Source organism: Sarcophilus harrisii, chromosome 3 (assembly GCF_902635505.1).
Source record: "Sarcophilus harrisii chromosome 3, mSarHar1.11, whole genome shotgun sequence".
NCBI lineage: Eukaryota > Metazoa > Chordata > Mammalia > Dasyuromorphia > Dasyuridae > Sarcophilus > Sarcophilus harrisii.
In genome coordinates, this window is record NC_045428.1 from 472,113,454 (window position 1) to 472,135,496 (window position 22,043).

The 22,043-nt window shown below is 34.2% G+C and overlaps 1 pseudogene; it reads left to right on the top strand.

Moving 5' to 3' along the window:
- Window positions 1–5,721: 5,721 nt before the first annotated feature.
- Window positions 5,722–8,158, top strand: LOC116422586 (annotated as a pseudogene).
- Window positions 8,159–22,043: the final 13,885 nt, after the last annotated feature.

Sequence of the window (22,043 nt, forward strand, 5' to 3'; positions counted from 1 at the left end):
AACTCTTAAGATACCACTACACACTTGACATATTGGCTAAGATGACAGGAAAAAATAATGGTGATTGTTGGAGGGGATGTGGGAAAACTGTGACATTGATGCGTTGTTGGTGGAGTTGTGAACGAATCCAACCATTCTGGAGAGTAGTTTGGAACTATGCTCAAAAAGTTATCAAACCGTGCATACCCTTTGATCCAGCAGTGTTACTACTGGGCTTATATCCCAAAGAGATCATAAAGAAGGGAAAGGGACCTGTATGTGCATGAATGTTTGTGGCAGCCCTCTTTGTAGTGGCTAGAAACTGGAAACTGAGTGGATGCCCATTAGTTGGAGAATGGCTGAATAAATTGTGGTATATGAATATTATGGAATATTATTGTTCTTTAAGAAATGACCAACAGGATGATTTCAGAAAGTCTTGGAGAGACTTACACGAACTGATGCTGAGTGAAATGAGCAGGACCAGGAGATCATTACTTCAACAACAATAGTATATGATGACCAGTTCTGATGGACCTGGCCATCCTCAGCAATGAGATCAACCAAATCATTTCCAATGGAGCAGTAATGAACTGAACCAGCTACACCCAGAGAAAGAACTCTGGGTGATGACTAAAAACCAATACATTGAATTCCCAATCCCTATATTTTTGCCCGCCTGCATTTTTGATTTCCTTCACAAGCTAATTGTACAATATTTCAGAGTCTGATTCTTTTTGTACATCAAAATAACGGTTTGATCATGTATACTTATTGTGTATCTAATTTATATTTTAATATATTTAACATCTACTGGTCATCCTGCCATCTGGGGGAGGGGGTGGGGGGTAAGAGGTGAAAAATTGGAACAAGAGGTTTGGCAATTGTTAATGCCGTAAAGTTACCCATACATATAACTTGTAAATAAAAGGCTTTTAAATAACAACAAAAAAAGAAATAACAAGGGGTTACTTTGCCCAACTTTACGCCAATAAATTTGATAACTTAAGTGAAATGGATGACTACCTCCAAAAATATAGGCTTCCCAGATTATCAGAGGAGGAAGCAAATTGCTTAAATACTCCCATTTCAGAAAAAGAAATAGGGAGTTAATCAACTCCCTAAAAAAAAAAAAAATCCCCAGGAGCAGATGGATTTACATGTGAATTCTACCAAACATTCAAAGAACAATTAGTCCCAATGCTTTATAAACTATTTGAAAAAACAGGGAATGAAGGAGTTCTACCAAATTCCTTTTATGATACAGACATGGTACTGATACCTAAACCAGGTACCTTGAAAACAGAGAAAGAAAATTATAGACCAATCTCCCTAATGAATATTGATGATAAAATCTTAAATAAAATATTAGCAAAAAGACTACAGAAAATCATTCCCAGGATAATACAGTATGATCGAGTAGGATTTATAGCAGGAATTCAGGGCTGGTTCAATATTAGGAAAACCATCAGTATAATTGGCCATATTAATAAACAAATTAACAAAAACCATATGATCATCTCAATAGATGCATTAAAAGCATTTGATGAAATCCAACATCCATTCCTATTAAAAGCACTTGAGAGTAAAGGAAAAAATGGACTTTTCCTTAAAATAATCAGCAGCATCTATTTAAAACCAGCAGTAAGCATCATATGTAATGGGGACAAACTGCAACCATTCATGAAACAAGGTTGCCCACTATCACTGTTACTATTTAATATTGTATTAGAAATGCTAGCTTTGGCAATAAGAGCTGAGAAAGAAATTAAAGAAATAAGAATAGGCAATGAGGAAACCAAATTATCACTCTTTGCTGATGATATGATGGTATACTTAGAGAACCTCAGAGATTCTACTAAAAAGTTATTAGAAATAACCCACAAGTTTAGCAAAGTTGCTGGTTATAAAATAAATCCACATAAGTCATTAACATTCTTATATATCACTAACAAAATCCAACAATCAGAGTTACAAAGAGAAATTCCATTTAAAGTAACTACTGATAGTATAAAATATTTGGGAATCTATCTGCCAAGGGAAAATCAGAAACTTATGAGCAAAACTACAAAACACTTTCCACACAAATTAAGTCTGATCTAAACAACTGGAAAAATATTAAATGCTCTTGGATAGGCCGAGCAAATATAATAAAAATGACAATACTACCTAAACTAATCTATTTGTTTAGCGCTATACCAATCAGACTTCCCAAAAACTATTTTGATGACCGACAAAAAATAACAAAGTTCACATGGAAAAAGAAAAGGTTAAAAATTTCAAGGGAATTAATGAAAATAAAATCAAATGAAGGTGGCCTAGCTGTACCAGATCTAAAATTATAGTATAAAGCAGTGGTTACTAAAACCATCTGGTATTGGCTAAGAAATAGACTAATTGATCAATGGAATAGGTTAGGTTAAAAGGACAAAATATCCAATAACTTTAATAATCTAGTGTTTGAGAAACTCAAAGAGCCCAGTTTTTGGGAGAAGATAAGGTCAAAATGGGTTCATGATCTAGGCATAAAGAATGAGATTATAAAAAAATTGGAAGAGCATAGGATAGTTTACTCCTCAGACTTGTGGAAGAGGAAGGAATTTATGACCAACGAAGAACTAGAGATCAATATTGACTACAAAATAGAAAATTTTGATTATATTAAATTGAAAAATTTTTGCACAAACAAAACTAATGCAGGCAAGATTAAACTGGGAAAGCATATTTATTGTCAAAGGTTCTGATAAAGAACTCATTTCCAAAATATATAGAGAATTGACTCTAATTTATAAGAAATCAAGCCATTCTCCAATTAATAAATGGTCAAAGGATATGAACAGACAATTTTCAGATGATGAAATTGAAACTATTACTACTCATATGAAAGAGTGTTCCAAATCACTCTTGATCAGAGAAATGTAAATTAAGACAACTCTGAGATACCACTACACACTTGTCAGATTGGCTAGAATGACAGGGAAAGATAACGACAGGGAATGTTGGAGGGGATGTGGGAAAACAGGAACACTGATACATTGTTGGTGGAGTTGTGAATGAATCCAACCATTCTGGAGAGCAATTTGGAACTATGCTCAAAAAGTTATCAAACTGTGCATACCCTTTTATCCAGCAGTGTTTCTACTGGTATACTTTGGAGTATACACCCAAAGAGATACTAAAGAAGGGAAAGAGACCTGTATATGCCAAAATGTTTGTGGCAGCCCTTTTTAGTGGCTAGAAGCTGGAAAAATGAATGGATGCCCACGTGGAGAATGGCTGAATAAATTGTGGTATATAATGTTATGGAATAATGTTCTTAAAGGCCAAAGGGATGAAAAAGAGGCGGAGAGACTTAATGAACTGATCTGATTAAATGAGCAGCCACGAGATCATTATATACTTCAACAACATTTGTAGAGGAGTATTCTGATGGAAGTGTTTTCTTTGACAAAGGAAGATCAACTTTATTTAAATTGATCAAGGATGGACAAAGCATAACCCAAAGAAAAAAAACCTTAGGAAATTGCTTGCATTTTGTTCTTCTTCCCCGGGTTATTTTCCTTAAATCCAACTCCCTGAGCAATAAGACAGCTGTTTGGTTCTGCACACATATATTGTATCCAAGATCTAATGTAACCTATTTAACATGTATAGCACTGCTTGCCATCGGGGGGAAGGCGGAGGAGGGGAGAAGGGGGTGGAGGGAGGGTGGGGAAAAATCGGAACAGAAGTGAGTGCAAGGGATAATGTTGTAAAAAATTTCCCTGTCATGGGTTCTGTCAATAAAAAGTTATTAAAAAAAAGGAAAAACAAATATACATATTCATATACATATGCACACATGTACGATATATATACAAAATGTACAATGCGTGCATATATTTATTGTGCTGATATTCATACACGTTCACAATACCCATGTATACATGCATACACAATGCATTGCATATAAAATACATCTATATGTATACACACACATATATGTGGATAATATGTGTTTATGTAGGTAATATTTATGGAAACAGGAGACTGGCAGAGAAGAACAATATGAAAGAGTAGTTTAAAATTATAGAAAGATGAATGAAGAAGAAAGATGTTCTCTGAATGAGCTGAGACTTTTTGTGGTTTTTATTTTTTTAATTTTTTTTGAGCTGAGACTTTTTTGAAAATTAAGTGTGAACAATAGAATAGTCTTTTGCGATATATTGGGAGAAAGAAGAACAAGGATTGGATGGGTTTATTGGTTATAGGCCAATAGAAAGAAGAAGGAATCAATACTTTTGTGAAGTCATATTTAGTAATAATAATAATCAAACTGGAAAAAGTAAGACATATAAGAAACAACTGAGATCTAAGACAAACAAAAGGAAGGAAAATAAAAAAGAAATTAAATGAAATGTGTTATAGTATACTTTGTAAATGTTAAATAGCTACATTTCCTGGGAATTGAAGAATTATATATCAAAATGTATTACAAATATGAGAATGAAACTAATATTCTCAATCTTTGAAAGATCATGGAAAATGATAAAGGTGCCAGAATGAAGATAACTAAATGGTTCCATCAAAAATATTGGGTAACAGAATAAAAGTTCAAAAATATGATAAATGGTGTAAGACTAACAAGATTGTCTTTAATAGAACTAATTCTGACCATTTGACAAACATTTCTTAATATTCATGGCATTGTGTTAGGAATAAATTTATGAAAAAAAATAGTGCACTCTATACGTTTAGTTCACAAATTAGTGTTTTAATACACAACAAATAACAAAAGTAGAATGTGATCTTGAATAAGACAAGTCTAATGTAGTGGAATAACATTTTCAAATCTTTACCTTCTGGTTAAACGAAAATGAAGAAGAATGCTTCCACAACTTGGGGAAGAGAAAGCCTTTCCTCAGGATTCAAAAAAGCAGAGTAACAAAGGCTTAACTATTAATCAGTGAAACCATAATCCAAAGAAGCAGCAGTAATATCCATCATCAACAACCATAAATGTGCAGCAGACCACCATCCAGAATGAATGTCTGAATACACATCTGAAAAATTTTAGATAAAAAAGTTCAGGGAAGAAGAAAAGAAAAGTTCAGTCAGCTAGTTGCTTATTTATGGATAATCATCCTCCTTGCAGCACTGAAGAGGAAATGGGAAATTTTCTGAGAATGTTTGAAACAGATGGAAGACCATAAAGGTTTTGAAATGGCTTCATCCACCTAGAAACCTGGGGCCTGGTAGAGATAACAAACATGAAGTTGTTCCTCTCCTATGAACTGTTAAACTAATCTTTCTCTTTGTTTGGGCAAATGGTGAGATAGAGAGGTCTGTACTAACAATGACAAAGATATCAGCTATCATTTAGTACTTTATTTAAGGAAAGTAAAATCCTTTACATTTGTCAAATTACTTGATCCTCATAAATTCTCTGTGAAATAAGTCCTATCATAATTCCCATTTTACAAATGAGGAAACTGATTAATGTTAAATGAGTTGATAAGGGTCCCAAAATTAATAAATGTTTGAGACAATTCAAACTCACCCCGGCCACTCACAGCACTGTGGAGCTGCGTGCCCAGCCCGGCCTCGGCCCACGGTGCCCCCCCAACTCCTCCTCTCACCCTTCCTCTCTTCCCCTCCCCTCCTCCTCCTTCCCCCCAGCCCAGCCAGGCCGGCCTCCCAGGGGGCTGGGAGGCGGCCAGCGGTGGGCAGGGGGAGGAGGCCTGGCCAGCTGGAAGGGGGACGATGCTGAACTGCACGAGGAAGAGCATGCAGTCGGACCTGGCCTTCTTCAGGTTCCCGAGGGACCCTGCCCGATGCCAAAAGTGGGTGGAGAATTGTAGAAGAGCTGACTTAGAAGACAAAACACCTGATCAACTTAATAAACATTATCGGCTTTGTGCCAAACATTTTGAGACATCTATGATTTGTAAAAGTAGCCCTTATAGAACAGTTCTCCGAGATAATGCTGTACCAACAATATTTGATCTTACAAGTCACCTGAACAATCCACATAGTAGGCATAGAAAATGAATAAAGGAGTTGAGTGAAGATGAAATCAAGTCACTGAAAGAAGGAAAAATTGATGAAACCTCTGAACAGGAGCAAACCAATCAGGAAACAAATAACAGTAATAGTACTCAAAATGCAGTTGCAGAAGGGGGAGGAGAACAGGATGAAGAAGTTTTACCTTTAACACTAGAAGAGAAAGAAAACAAAGATTACCTTAAATCTTTGTTTGAAATTTTGATCCTTATGGGTAAACAAAATATACCCTTAGATGGCCATGAAACACATGAAATTCCATATTTATGCCAGATAACTTCCAAGCTCTGCTTGAGTGTAGAATTTATGCTGGTGATGAGGTTTTGCAGAAACGTTTTGAGACAACAGCAGTCAACATGTTGTTCTGTTCTAAAATGCAGCAAAAACAAATGCTGGAGATCTATGAGAGCTGCATCTGAGAAGAAAAGCTCAGGGAAGTAGGGGACTCTCACTTCTTCTCCATTGTTACTGATGATGTAGTGGACATAGCCTGAGGGGAGCACTTACCAGTGTTAGTCAGATTTGTGGATGACTCTCATAACTTGAGAGAAGAATTTATGGGTTTTCTTCCTTTTGAAGCTGATGCTGAAATTTTGGTTGTTAAGTTTCATACTACTATAACTGAAAAGTGGGGCCTGAACATGGAGTACTGTTGGGGCCAGGCCTACATTGTCTCCAGTGGGTTTTCTTTAAAGATGAAAGTTGTGGCCATGAGACTTTTGGAGAAATATCCCCAAGCTGTCTACACCCTCTGCTCCTCCTGTGCCTTAAACACGTGGCTGGCAAAATCCATTCCTGTGGTGGGAGTATCTGTTGCTTTGGGGATCATTGAAGAAATTTGTTCTTTTTTCCATTGGTCCCCACAGTTGCTGGTGGAACTTGATAGTATTATCTCTGTTCTCTTTCAGAATAGTGAAGAGAAGGGTAACGAGCTAAAGGAGATCTGCCATTCTCAATGGACAGGCAGACATGATGCCTTTGAGATTTTAGTGGACCTTCTACAAGTACTTGTTTTATGTTTAGTTAATATCAACAGATACATCTGTTAGATGGGATAATTTTATTGCTGGCCAAACCTTTATTCTTGGGAGTGCATTAGTAGATTTTGATTTCATTGTCACTGTTGTGGTTCTGAAAAACATACTCTCTTTTACAAGAGCCTTTGGGAAGAAAGAATCTCCAGGGTCAGACCTCTGATGGCTTCTTTGCAGCCAGCAATTTGACTGCAGTGTTACATTCTTTAAATGAAGTGATGGAAAATAATCAAGTTTATTATGAATTTTGGTTTGAGGAAGCCACAAATTTGGCCACTAAGCTAGATATAGAAATTAAGCTCCCTGGAAAATTTAGCAGTTCTCAGCAAGCTAATCTAGAACCTAACGTGACATCTGAATGCTATACAAAGAGGTACTTAGTGTCCCCACTGTGGAGCACATCATCCAGGAGCTGAAGGACATCTTCTCTGAACAGCACCTCAAAGCACTGAAATGTTTGTCTTTAGTGCCCTCTTTATGGGACAGCTGAAATTTAATACATCTGAAGAACACCATGCTGATCTGTACAAAAAGGACCTTCCTAATCCAGACATTCTTTCTGCAGTACTTCACTGTTGGAGAATCAAATGGAAACACAGAGGAAAAGATATTGAGCTCCCAGCAACCATTTATGAAGCCCTGCATCTACCATATATCAAATTTTTTCCTAATGTTTATGCATTGCTTAAAGTCCTCTGCATACTCCCAGTGATGAAGGTTGAGAATGAGAGATATGAAAATGGTCAAAAACGTCTGAAGGCATACTTGAGGGATACTTTGACATAAAACATGACTTAGATTTAATGGTGGACACTTACATTAAACTCTACACGAATAAGTTGGACCTCCAAGAGGAAGTTCTTCCCACAACTAATTCAGAAATAACTGAAAATACATAAGGAAATTGACCAAAATATGTTTTTTCCCTGAATTTACACATTGGGAATTGGAAGAGAAGCCCTGAGAGGTCACATAATCAATCATTGAAGATAAGTTTGCCTTTAGATCTCCATTTGGATATATTAGCCACTGATAATCTATATGTTAAACTGCTATTCAATGAATTGAAAGTCTTTGAAAACTGATTTCATTTCTTGGTGATTTCTGCTGGTAGCTAATGCTCTGAAGATATTTTAGTTAACTTCATTCTGGACATATACTTTGTGATTACCAGGAATCCAACTATCAGGTTTTGGGTTTCTTAGTTATTGTGAAAAAATAAGTATTGGGAGGAGAAGTGGGAGAAAAAAATAAGTTAAAATGAAGCTCGCTAATGACCACTGACTCCTATGTTTGTTTGTTGTGGTTGTTTGTTGTTGTTTTTTTAATGTTGTACCATTGACAGTAAAAAAAAAAAAAAAAAAAAAAGATATTGGAGAAAAGTCTATTCCAAACCTCCAAACCACGACCTCATATACATTTCCATGTTGACTCTGACTTCATCAAGTGAATGTAAATGAATGAGTTCACTTAAAATTTAAGTGAGGGAGCCAATGTTGTTCCTCATACATGAGTGATTGTTGTGGTTCACGTTCCTCTGTTGGGGCTCCACACTAACTGTTTCATGAAGTTTTCACAGTTATACATCAAACATTCTGTTCTATGATCTTGAAGCCAATCTCACAAACATAAAAAACTGATTTTGTTTGTGTTTATTCTGCCTTTTTTCCATGACTCATCTTGACTTGTAAACCTAACCTGGAGAACTTGCAAATTAGGATTTTGTGGTTTATCTAGGAATAATGAGGAAAATATTGCTGTTATTTTTGGTGAAAAAAAAAAAGCAAAAACAATTTTTGTATAGTTTATTCATTCTAAATAAAATGTGAATTTTCTTTTAAAAAAAGAGACAATTCAAACTCAAGTGTTTCTGATGGCAAGTCTTGTACTCTATTCACTGTTTTACCCAACTTTCACTCTGAATAAAGTCATTGTAGATTTCTCAAGGAAGTACATTATTCCAAAATCTCTGTATAGATGCAGTTAAGGATCTTTATTTCCAATGACATTCACTAGGTCTGTGACTATGAACCACAGACCAACTAAATAGTAAACAGTAGTCTTGAAAAGAATCAACTGTTTTATCTGAACTGGGAACAGTCATTTCAATTTGTAAATTCTTTCTTCTTTGAATATAATATATTTTTTGTGCTAGAAGGAGCTAAAGGAAATGAAGAAACAATAGTAGAACCAAATCCCTTGAAACATCAAGGAAGCAAGGAAGAAGCTGGTGATAGACATGGAGATAGAAATTGAGGTCTATTGCCATTAGTTTCAGGTCCTGTTAAAGAAGCAAGATTTAATGAGACTTCAGAAAAAAACTTCAAAAGAAGGGAGAGCTAGATAGCTAGAGGGTAGAAAAACACAAGTAAATGGAATTTGGGCAACAGAAGAAATGCAGCTGAATACAAAGAAGTTTATCAAGAAGTGATATAAAGACAGAAGGAAAATGGCAAGGCCAATTTCCCAGGAAAGGGATAAGGAGGTTCAAACAGGACATATAAGGATAGGTACAACAGAGGGTTCATGGGAAATTCCAACATGCCAGTTCATAGAGCTTCAGGTATTTTAGGAACTTGTCCAATAATTCCAGATGAAATCATGGGAATCTTACACCCAATGACCATTTTGGCCTGGGTGGTCCAATAGAAGGGATTAAGTCAATGCATGAAAGCTCTTCCTCATTCACACAAAAAAGTTCTTAGAGGGGGAAAAGCACAGACACCCATGGTGTCAATTTTCCTCTAACTCTGCTGAGAAGGAGCCTGTGTGGACTAACTAGAATTCTAACTCAGAGAGTTTATTATATATGGTACATTAGTAAAATGTTAAGGTCAGGTTACACTGTTGGTCTATACTATTTTTCACATTTATTCATTTTATTTTTAATTTATGGAATAAAACAATCATTTCCCTAACAGAGCATCATAAAAAAGATGATTGCATATGAAACTGCAAATTTGTTATATGCAATTGGTTATTCCTTTTAATATAATATATCTTATACATAAATAATAATTATATATAATGTATATATTAAGTTATCAAATATAATAAAGTTATCAAATATATAATTAAGATATTACAAAATTATATCAACAACTTTAAATATGTAATCAAGTTATAATAGTTTATTTTTTATTATTTCCCTTTACACCGTAGATATGGCTACTATTAGAATCCTAGTGTTAACTCAATGGAATTGATACAATTCTTATTGGTTCACACATTAGAGCAAATCCTTACAAGGTGTTGTCATTAATATTGATAGCAACAATGCTTAAATTAACACCTTTGAGAGTTCACACATTAGCTCACACATTAGTTCCCACGTTTGGGAGATTTCAGGGTTCAGTATGAGATATCCAAATTCACACCTCCCATAATCCCACTCTCAGAGGAGGAGTCAACCTTTGAGTTTACACCTCTAAAAAAGCAGAAAAAGAGCTTGTCAGTCAGTCACTTCAGAAGATTGCCAGGAGTCAGAGTTGAGCTAGAGGCAGAAGCTGGAAGAGCAAAAAGACAAGCTTCAAGAGCTCTTGGAACTAAGCAGAGAGATAGGCCTCTAAGAAAACTAACCAGGTTATTTTTGAAGAGACAATAAAAGATTTGAACTTTTAACACCTGGCTGCATTTAGAGTGATGATTACTTGGAACAGAAACTTAGGGTGCCTCCAGAAAACCTCCCCAAGAAACCTACTCCCAGAGAGAACCATCATATATTATACAAAAGAAGAAAACACACACAACTATATAATCATTGAGATCATCAATTCTTATAGCACAATAGTATTCAGTCACAATGATATACCACAACTTGATCCATACTCTTAAAAATATATCTTACCCACTTGCACTGGTATACTTACCTTGAAGAGTCAGCTAGTAGAAAAAAAAATGCAAAGGCATTTATAAAGATGATTTATTATGGATAGTTATATTATGCAAAACATTTATATAGATATACACTCTTCCAGTTCTCCAGAAAGCATTTAATATAAAAATATTGTAACCTCAAGCATTCAGCACATAGGTAAATATATATAGATATAGATATATCTATGTGCTGAGTTACAATATTTTTTTAAAGTGTTTCTAGACTCAAAGAGCTTACATTCTATCGTAAGAGAAAACACATACAATGCATATGCAGCAGGGGCACTATGTGATTACATTGTGAAATAATTATTCCATTTTGCATATGTCTTCTTGTCTATTCTCAAAGAAGTTCCTACTAGAAAAAGCTCATTACTTCTAAATCAACATCATACTGCAACCTCTTGCCTTAATTGACTCCACATTTTTCTACATATTCTCTAATAGAGGGCTGAAGGGTAGAGTACTAAAATAGACTCACAAATGACTTCATTTTGCATCTGCTGCCATGCCTGTTTTCATCTTCAAGGAACAAGGAACAAAAACCTTAAGCCAGGTCCCCTCTGATCTCTTGATCTTCCTCTTCTCCTTAATTTCCTGTATCTTTTTGTTTATTGTCTTCCTATTTAGATTGTAAACTCATGAAAAGAAGAGTATTAAGTTTATCCCAGTCCTTAGGAGAATGTCTGGGAAATTATATACACCAAATTTTGAACTGAAGGCACTAGAAATATGTGTACAAGGTCAGGAAAAGAAAAGGACTATTGAAAGTGTAATTTGAGTTGGATCTTGAAAGAATGAATACAGAGAAGCCAGAGAGACATATAAGGAGGGAAATCATTCCAGGCATGGAGAACAATATCAAAGTGGCAAAAAAAAATTCAAGAGAAACATTATCTTATGCAACTACTATCCAGAAGGCCTATATAACTGATCCTTGAAAACACAAAGGGAAACATTTTTCCCATTTTGTAGTTTTAATTGTTGCATTATCTCAGTCATGTCTGTCTCTTCATGACCCCATTTTGGGTTTTCTTGCAAAAGATGGAGTGGTTTGCCATTTCCTTCTCTAGTTCATCTTATAGATAAAACAGAGGCAAACAGGGTTAAGTGACTTGCCTGGAACCACATAGCTAGTAAGTGTCTGAGACCAGATTTGAACTCAGGAAGATGAGTCTTACTGATTCCAGGTGTGACACTTTATTCCCTGCACCACCTGGTTTCCCCATAAATACAGCATACAAACACTGAAAATATAGGAAAAATCCAAGTGATAAAAGGTTTCAAAAGTCAAACAGGATTTTATATGTGTTTCTGGGGACTACTGTGTTTTATTGAGTATGTAGGTGATATAGTTGGAGCTTTAGGAAGATTACTTTAGTAATCTTTAGTAAAGGGCAGGGAGTTATGAGGCAACAGGAGCTTCTATATGAATGGAGAGAATTTGAGAAAAAAAGAAAAAAGGAAAGAAAGAAAGAAAGAAAAAAAGAAAGAAGGAAGGAAGGAAGAAAGAAAGAAAGAGAAAGGAAGGAAGAAGGAAGGAAGGAAGAAAGAAAGAGAAAGGAAGGAGGAAGGAAGGAAGGAAGGAAGGAAGGAAGGAAGGAAGAAAGAAAGAAAGAAAGAAAGAAAGAAAGAAAGAAAGAAAGAAAGAAAGAAAGAAAGAGAAAAAGAAAGAAAGAGAAAAAGAAAGAAAGAAGGGAAGGAAGGAGAGAGGGAAGGAAGAAAGGAAGGTAAAAAGGAAAAGAAAGATGTTATTAAGATAGCATTGATAAGTTTTAAAAACAGAATAGATACATAGACTTTAAGCATAGTATGATGCTGATATTATCAGCCCGGGATTGCCCTCAAAAATAATAAAGTTATGAAAAAGAGAAGGATGTGGGCTGGAGTGGGGGGGGTAATAAATTCAGTTCTATACCTATTCAGTTTAAGGTATCTATAGAATATTCAATTCAAGATATCCAATTGAGATGCAAGGGAGATCAGGAGGTTAGGGATAGATAACTAGACCTGAGAATGGTTTGCAGAGAGATACTGGAGTTACTAGATCAATAAGTAAGATAGTATAGAAGGAAAGAGAAGAGGACCAAGGACAGAACTCTGAGGGACATTTACAATTAGTGGTTACTATCTGGAATAAGCTTCACCAAAGCAGAATGAGAAGGAGCAGTTAGATAGGTAAAAGAACTAGGAGAAAGCAAAGTCAGGAACCCAGAAAGAACAAAAGAGAATGATTAAAAATGAATGTTTAAATCTGAAAAAAATTAATATTAATGAGGACTGAGGTTAATAATGACTAAATTTTATGAATGACCTCATTTTTTTCCTTTTATAAAGTTTAAAGCAAAGTCCTCAGTAGAATGGAGAGAAGATGAAATGTCATAGGAGTCTTGTGGATGATTTAAAAGCTATCATGGGATAGTAAATCAATTAGAGGTGAATGAAATAATTCTTCACTGAGGGCCTAGTTGAGGTATTTTAACATGTATTTCCATGGAATTAGTACGCACAATTCTACAACTGTCTATAAGTCTCTTCAACAGAAAGTGACCTTTAGGACCTATTGTCATGCATACAAAATACACTGATTGTAAGGCATAAACTTAGGAACCATATTTAACTGAGAACTCCATGACTATTGCTCTATGATTGTCTTCCTCTTGGTATCCTCATTCTGCTGCCTTCTAAGACAATATCACTATTTAGAATCCCTGGGCCTGCTCTTTACCACAGTTATTCCTAGTTGTCACAGGGATTCATAGTTAACTATTATTTGTTGCCAGGGGTCATTTTCTGGACCTAGTTCTACAAAACATCATTTTTTGTAAACTTTGCAGAAAAATGTTAGACACCCTTATCCTGGTATTTTCCTAGCTTCCTCCATGATTGCTTCATGCTTCCCTACTTCCCTCCTCCATTCTTACACTAAGAAACATAACTAATTTTCCTGCTCATATGATCTTATGGATTGTCAAAATGGCCTCTGCCATTTCATCCTGCTCAAAGACTTTATTTCGCTAAAATGAATTTTTAGATTGTGGATGGATTGAGAGAAGTGGTCAAGGAGGAAGGGTACATAACAGAGGAGTAAAAGGAGAAAATAACTGACAGCAAACTGCTTTGAGATCTATATTGTGTTGTCAATTGATGATAAAAAAAAGCACCAAATTTAGCTTTGTGTGTGTGATTCCAGCACTATTACTTGTGTTTTTGATTAGGTGGGGGTGGAGGCAGTCATGGGAAAAAGTACATTTTCTTCCCAGCAGGAGATGCAGACAATTCAGGTGCCCCAGTCAACCTTTCATTTTTCCTCCAGAGCAACCACTCAGGCCAAGCCATTTCAGAGACAACTCATTAGCTGCAAAGTTTTACACATAACTTGCAAGTTTCTTGTTCAATTGTTGCAAAAGGTCAAATAGCTCACTTCAGATTTGCCATTTGTCAGTTCAGACCACTTCATTGTTCAGAAGTTTTGTTTTGTTTTTCTTTTTCTCACAGGTCCATTGTTTGTAAATCACTGTCATTAACAAATAGGTGTGGTGATGGATGGCAGGGAGCTGTTGTTTGAGTGTCTTGTCCTAGTTCCACAATAATTGGGGCACCATAAACTCTGTCAATGAAATGGATTTCAGTGTCCTAGCATTGAATAAAGTGACATTTCTAGACATGATGGAAATCTTGAGTCACCTAGCTGGTAATTTTATTCCTGACTTTGCCACCAGTAAACTAAAAGCTTACATTGGTTTTATCTTTGTGTGAAGGTTTGTATTAATTAATTCAACATTTTTAATTGCAAATGAGTCTACTCATATATTAGCAATGTTGTAAATTTTCAATTGGTTTCATCACTTTGCTTTGGGATGGAGAATGTATTTTAAAAAACAGACCTGTAGGAGAAAGTGTTTTATGGTTTTCAAGGAGCTGAAGCATGAAACAGTGGAATGTTCTGGAGAGCTTGACATTATGGCTCCTCTGAATTCAACTCAGAAATTCTTGAAAACATCACTTATCTGGTCCTCAATCTGTAAAATGGTGGGGGGAATGGAAAGGGGACAGTTGGCCCAGGCTGCTATTAAGGTCTTTTCCAGCACCAAGTCTTTGTTTTTTTTCTGAAAAGGAGAATGCATGGTAAGTAGGTCTCAGAAGACCTGGTTTCAAGCCCCACTGACACATTTTGGTTTATATGAATCTTAGAAACTTACAGAACCTCTTATTTGCCCAGGTTAATGGACAACAACTATAAATATCAGAAACCATTAGCATTATTAAAAGGTACTCTACCTGTCCCCTACTATTTCTCTGAATGGAAGATATGTTGGGGTTAAATTGGGTTAGGGGGGAAAGTGGCCTGCAAGAGACTTTTTTTTTATCATTCATATGTACACAGCAGTACTATGTTGTGTGATTATCAGCATCCTAGATTTTTAATTGGAAGTGATATTAAAAATTACCTAGTCCAAAATTTCCCTTATTTTGAAGATCAGGAAATGTGTTTAGTGAGATGAAGTCATTTAGCAATATGTGGAAGAGGTAGCTTACTGACCCAGGGTCTATTAATGTTTCCATCTCTATGATAATTCCCCAACTGATGAATAGACTGTTAATAAAAGGAAAACTATTCTTCCTCACAACAGTTCAGATTCCAAGTTTGAAATGGTAGTCTGTCACTTATTAAATGTGATCTTGGGCAAGTCACCTAACTTGTGAGGGACTTAGTTTACTCAAGTGAAAGGATTAGACTAGGTTCCTTCTCAGTACTCATCCAGCTTGAAACCTATGATTCTGTGATGGTAATTCATACACAATGATCTCAAATATTCTGTAATTTGAAATGTCTAACTTCATTTCATGGCATATTTTAAAACAACATATATTTCAAACCAACAAGATGAAAACAAATATTATGTTTTTAAGCAAAAAATGTATAAGAATATAGTATGTATATAAATGCACTTGCCTTTCATCAAACTTAATGAATACATAATTCTTTAGAATTGGCCTGTCATGACATTAGAATTGTTCCCTTCACCCAGACAAGGTGTTTATTTAGGAATTTATAAAGGATAACTGATGAATATCAATGAATACAACCTATAACTTCAAAGGAATTCTAATGTTGAAACTCTATGTCCATTAATGGTATTAGATGATTTATTAAATCACTGTTCAGGTGAAAGGCTCCAGATCATTTTACATATTTCACATAAAAAAACAAAGCAGTCTATTGTTTTTAGGCCATTCTCAGTTTTGTTTCTGTGCCAAAAGAACTGTCTTTCAACAGACATCTAGTTTCATATATAACTTCAATTTCACTGATTGATCAAGATAGATACAAGAATATATAAGTCATGAAAAATGGAATACCTTATTCTCATGCCCATCCTGTAAAAATAAGAATGTTCACTATTGTAGACAAAAGCATATTTTTATGTTATAAAAACAAACAACAAAAACACCACCAAAACCTTGTAGCTCAATCATTCAACTTTAAAGCTTTCTCTGTCTCTTTAAATCTGAATACTAAAAAATACAAAATACAAGCAAGCAAACAAAACAAAACAAAACAAAAACCTCTCACTGTTTATTATAGATTTATTTCATTTCAGACACTCAATAATCCTCTGGATTTTTTAGTAACAATATTATCAACCCTCTTTACAGATAAATAAACTGTGATTTGGAACACTCTTTCATATGATTGATAATAGTTTCAATTTCATCATCTGAAAATTGTCTGTTCATATCCTTTGACCATTTATCAATTGGAGAATGGCTTGGTTTCTTATAAATTAGAGTCAATTCTCTATATATTTTGGAAATGAGACCTTTATCAGAACCTTTAACTGTGAAGATGTTTTCCCAGTTTGTTGATTCCCTTCTAATCTTGTTAGTTTTGTTTGTACAAAAGCTTTTTAATTTGATGTAATCAAAATTTTCTATTTTGTGATCAATAATGGTCTCTAGTTCATCTTTGGTAACAAATTTCTTCCTCCTCCACAGGTCTGAGAGATAAATTATCCTATGTTCCTCTAATTTATTTATAATCTTGTTCTTTATGCCTAAATCATGAACCCATTTTGATCTTATCTTGGAATATGGTGTTAAGTGTGGGTCCATGCCTAATTTCTGCCATACTAATTTCCAGTTATCCCAGCAGTTTTTGTCAAATAATGAATTCTTATCCCAAAAGTGAGGATCTTTGGGTTTGTCAAATACTAGATTGCTATAGTTGACTATTCTCTCTTGTGAACCTAACCTATTCCACTGATCAACTAATCTATTTCTTAGCCAATACCAAATGGTTTTGGTGACTGCTGCTTTATAATATAGTTTTAGATCAGGTACAGCTAGGCCACCTTCATTTGATTTTTTTTTCATTAATTCCCTTGAGAATCTCGACCTTTTATTATTCCATATGAATTTTGTTGTTATTTTTTTCTAGATCATTAAAATATTTTCTTGGAAGTCTGATTGGTATAGCACTAAATAAATAGATTAGTTTAGGGAGTATTGTTATCTTTATTATATTCGCTTGGCCTATCCAAGAGCACTTAATATTTTTCCAATTATTTAAGTCTGACCTTATTTGTGTAGAAAGTTTTTTTGTAATTTTGCTCATATAATTCCTGACTTTTCTTTGGTAGATAGATTCCCAAATATTTTATTCAGTCCACAGTTATTTTGAATGGAATTTCTCTTTGTATCTTTTGCTGTTGGATTTTGTTGGTGATGTATAAAAATGCTGAGGATTTATGGGGATTTATTTTCTACCCTGCAACTTTGCTAAAGTTATGAATTATTTCTAATAACTTTTTAGTAGAATCTCTGGGGTTCTCTAAGTATACCATCATATCATTTGCAAAGAGTGATAGTTTGATTTCCTCATTGCCTACTTTAATTCCTTTAATCTCTTTCTTGACTCTTATTGCTGAGGTTAGTGTTCCAAATCTCTATTAATCAGAGAAATGCAAATTAAGACAACTCTGAGATACCACTACACACCCTGTCAGATTGGCTAAGATGATAAGAAAAAATAAAGACAAATGGAGGGGATGTGGGAAAACTGGGACACTGATGCATTGTTGGTAGAGTTGTGAATGAATCCAACCATTCTGGAGAGCAATCTGGAATTATGCCCCAAAAGTTATCAAACTGTGCATACCCTTTGACCCAGCAGTGATATTACTGGGCTTATACCCCAAGGAGATAGTAAAGAAGGGAAAGGGACCTATATGTGCCAAAATGTTTGTGGCAGCCCTGTTTATAGTGGCTAGAAACTGGAAACTGAGTGGATGTCCATCAATTGGAGAATGGGTTGGGTAAATTGTGGTATATGAATGTTATGGAATATTATTGTTCTGTAAGAAATGACCAGCAGGATGAATACAGAGAGGCTTGGAGAGACTTACATGAACTGATGCTAAGTGAAATGAGCAGAACCAGGAGACCATTATATACTTCAGCAACGATACTGTATGAAAATGTATTCTGATGGAAGTAGATTTCTTTGACAAAGAGACCTAATTCAATTTCAATTGATCAATGATTGACAGAAGCAGCTACACCCAAAGAAAGAACACTGGGAAATGAATGTAACATGTTTGCATTTTTTCTTTCTTCCAAGGTTATTTTTACCTTCTGAATCTAATTCTTCCTGTGCAACAAGAGAACTGTTTGATTCTGCACACATATATTGTATCTAGGACATACTGCAACATATTCAACATATATAGGACTGCTTGCCATCTAGGGGAGGGCGTGGAGGGAGAGAGGGGAAAAATTGGAACAGAAGTGAGTGCAAGGGATAATGTTGTAAAAAATTATCCTGGCATGAGCTCTTCAATAAAAAGTTATTATAAAAATAAATAAAAATAAAACAAATAAATAAACTGACACTCAAGTGAAATAATTTACTCAAAATGGCAGAGCTCTTTTTCAATTCCGTGTATTTTACCTTAACCCAGAAATTATATCATGGTTCTATTCTCTTCCTTGTAAAGTCATATAGTCTAAACACTTTTATATTGTTTTATACATATCCCTTTTATATAACTTAATTTTCTCTGTTTCTCTATTGTCTGCCTATTTCTCTGTATCTTGTTTATCCTGTGTCTCCCTGTCTGCTTGTACCTATTTTTGTCTTCATTTCTTTCACTCTTTGTCTCTTTCTGATTCTGTCAATCTGTATCTGTGTGTGTGTCTTTTTCTCTTTGTTTCTCTGTCATTCTTTCTGTCTGTCTCTCCCTAATTTGAGAATTTCCTTTATCAAAATATTAGTGATGGAGTTACTAATTTATTCTTTTAATTTGAAGCCAAGGATGTAGAATCTTTTCTCATGTCAATAATGTTGAAGAAATTATTAAGCCATTGCACATCTCATATAAAGCTCCAGGAGACCTTTCAGAATGATAAGGCATGAGTTCCCTTGCTCAGTTTCAGAAAAGTGCAGCCCTGGTAAATGACAGCAAAGGGGAAAGAGGATGACTAAAATACTAATCATGAGAAATGCTCTTCCCCCTCTTTACTTGATCAGACACTCAAAATTTTCTTTCAAATAAAAGTAATTAGAAAAAGCTTAATTCTTTCAAAGTCAAATATATGTCTATATGAAACAGAATGAGTTACTCTTTTTGAATTTAAAGTTATGTCTTGGATTATATTTGGTTGTGTGAAGAAAACACAGATGTTTTGCTGATGTTTCTTTAGTTTTCATCACTTTGAAAATGCTGCTAGAAAATATGTTGAATGAACTTTAAAAGTATATTTACATACATATGTGCATAAGTATATACAAAGAAAACACAAAGTGAAGTATGACTTGTTCATGGTAACTATTATTAATTGTCCACTGAGTTGTATTGTTGAATTCTTTAAATATTAAATTGATCTCTTAATCACTTTAGAAATATAGGCACTGAGATGTGGAACTTTGCTACTCACAATATCTCCCAAATTTTTTTTAATATCAACTTAAAAATTCAGTTATATTTGTCCTCTAAAAGCACCTATTAAAATCATTATCTATTAAATATTTATGAAACATACATTTAAAACAATATGAAAAATCCTAATCATTATTCTCAATTATCCAGCTGCTGAATTAAGGTCTTTTTAAAAAGTTTATATTTTTTGACATTGATTAAAATTGGAATCCTTATCATTAAGTCCTTAAGAGAGTATATAGAGGAGAATCTTGAAATTACAGAGTTTAGCAGGGATATCAGAAGCCATAGTCTAGTCTATATCTAAAAAGAATCCTTTATATCACCATATAGGTGTTTATGTTCTCTTACTCCTTCCCCACACATCCACTTGAAACCATCAAGGAATGGGAACTCATTATTTTCTGAGAAAAAAATTCCATGTTGGAAATTGCTATTGTTATAAAAATATTCCTCATATCTTTTCTCAATCTATTTCTTTAAATTCCATCTGTTGCTTCTAAACTTCCCCTGAAATTAATTGTAATGGTAAAATAAACCATTTCTTCATGATATCATTTCAAAAACTTAAAATATTTTATTCCTCATAAATTTGTATTTTCCTTCCCTATATTAAAAACTTTGACTATTTATATAAATTTTGACTATTTATAATTTGAATTATTTATAATTGGGGAACTCCCAGTTTATTGGATTTCTGTTTCTCATAAAATCCTAAATAAAGGTTCTGTTCTTCACTTTGAGAGACCTCTGAGAAGTTATTTTGAGTTAGGATTGCCATACCACACAGGAAAGTAATGTTTTTTTAATTATTTTGCAACTTATGAACCATTTACACATGATTTTCATTGTTATATACCACATTCTATACAACCTATATTTATCACCAATTTTATTTTCTCTTGTATGAAAAGTTAAACTCAAAATATTTTAATTGATGATGATCTGAAGAGGGAATCTTCTGAGACTATAGAAAATATGTATGAAAAGCTAATAATTCTCATATTTTTTATTATGGATAATCTTTATGTGAGAATAAATTATAGTAGTAATGATTCAGAGACAGCTAGATGGCTCAGCAGATAGAGTGCTGGACCTGGAGTCAGGAAGACCTGAGTTCAAATCCAGATTCAGACATTTACAATTGTGCGACCCCCACGAAAGTCAATTAAGCTCTGTTTACCTTGGAAGTGTTTAGGTGGCTTACTGGATAGAGTACTAAAATATTTGACCTGGAGTCAAGAAGAACTGAATTCAAATTCAGCTTCAGATATTCACTAGCTGTGTGATCCAGGGTAAATCCACTTAGCCTGTCTGTCTTATCCACTCAAGAAAAAAATGGCAAACCACAATTTTTTAACAAGAAAATCCATATGGGGTCACAAAGAGTTGGCATGATTGAACAACAAATAAAAATTTATAGAAAAACTATAATTCAACAGCTCAATATTTAATCTCCAGATTAACTCTGGGTGTTAAAAATATTGGTTGTTGCTATACATTTCACATGTTTGTTGTTTTTCCTAATTTTTATATTACTTTTATAGTTTGATTGAGACTGATGGTAAATTTTCTGTAATTGTATTTTTTCCAACTGTTTTCCTTTTGTAAAAAATACGTGCTTTCCATCTATCTCTGTTTTAATATTTTGCAGATAAGCAAAGTGATTGAATTTTTCTAAATTGAATTATTCAAAGTTGTATTCCATAGCTTTTGTTTAGCAGTCATTCCTATTTGCAAGGAATTTGCTTGTTGATTCTTGCTTGATTCTTTTGTCTTCTGTAGAAACTGATTTGCAATGCTTAAATTTCTCAACGTATTGTGACACAGATAATGACATTATTTTTGTCCATTTTCTTAACTTTTTTGAATTTTGTTTCTTGGTGTCAAAAAATTCTTTAAACAAGTCCACCTAGAAAATGCAATGCTTTCTTCTAAACTTTTCTTCTAATTAAAACTTACTTCAAACACCAAATAACTTCAGTGAACAAAGAGCTGATTCTGAAACTCAAACAGATCTACAATGTTATTTTATGGTAATTTTTTCATATTACCTATCAGTTAATGTATGTCAAGATTGTCAGCCTCAGATTGTCTCCATTTTTTCATCTGTAAAAAGGGAATGAAATAATAAGCATTTAACTCTTTGGATTGTTGTAAGAATAAAATA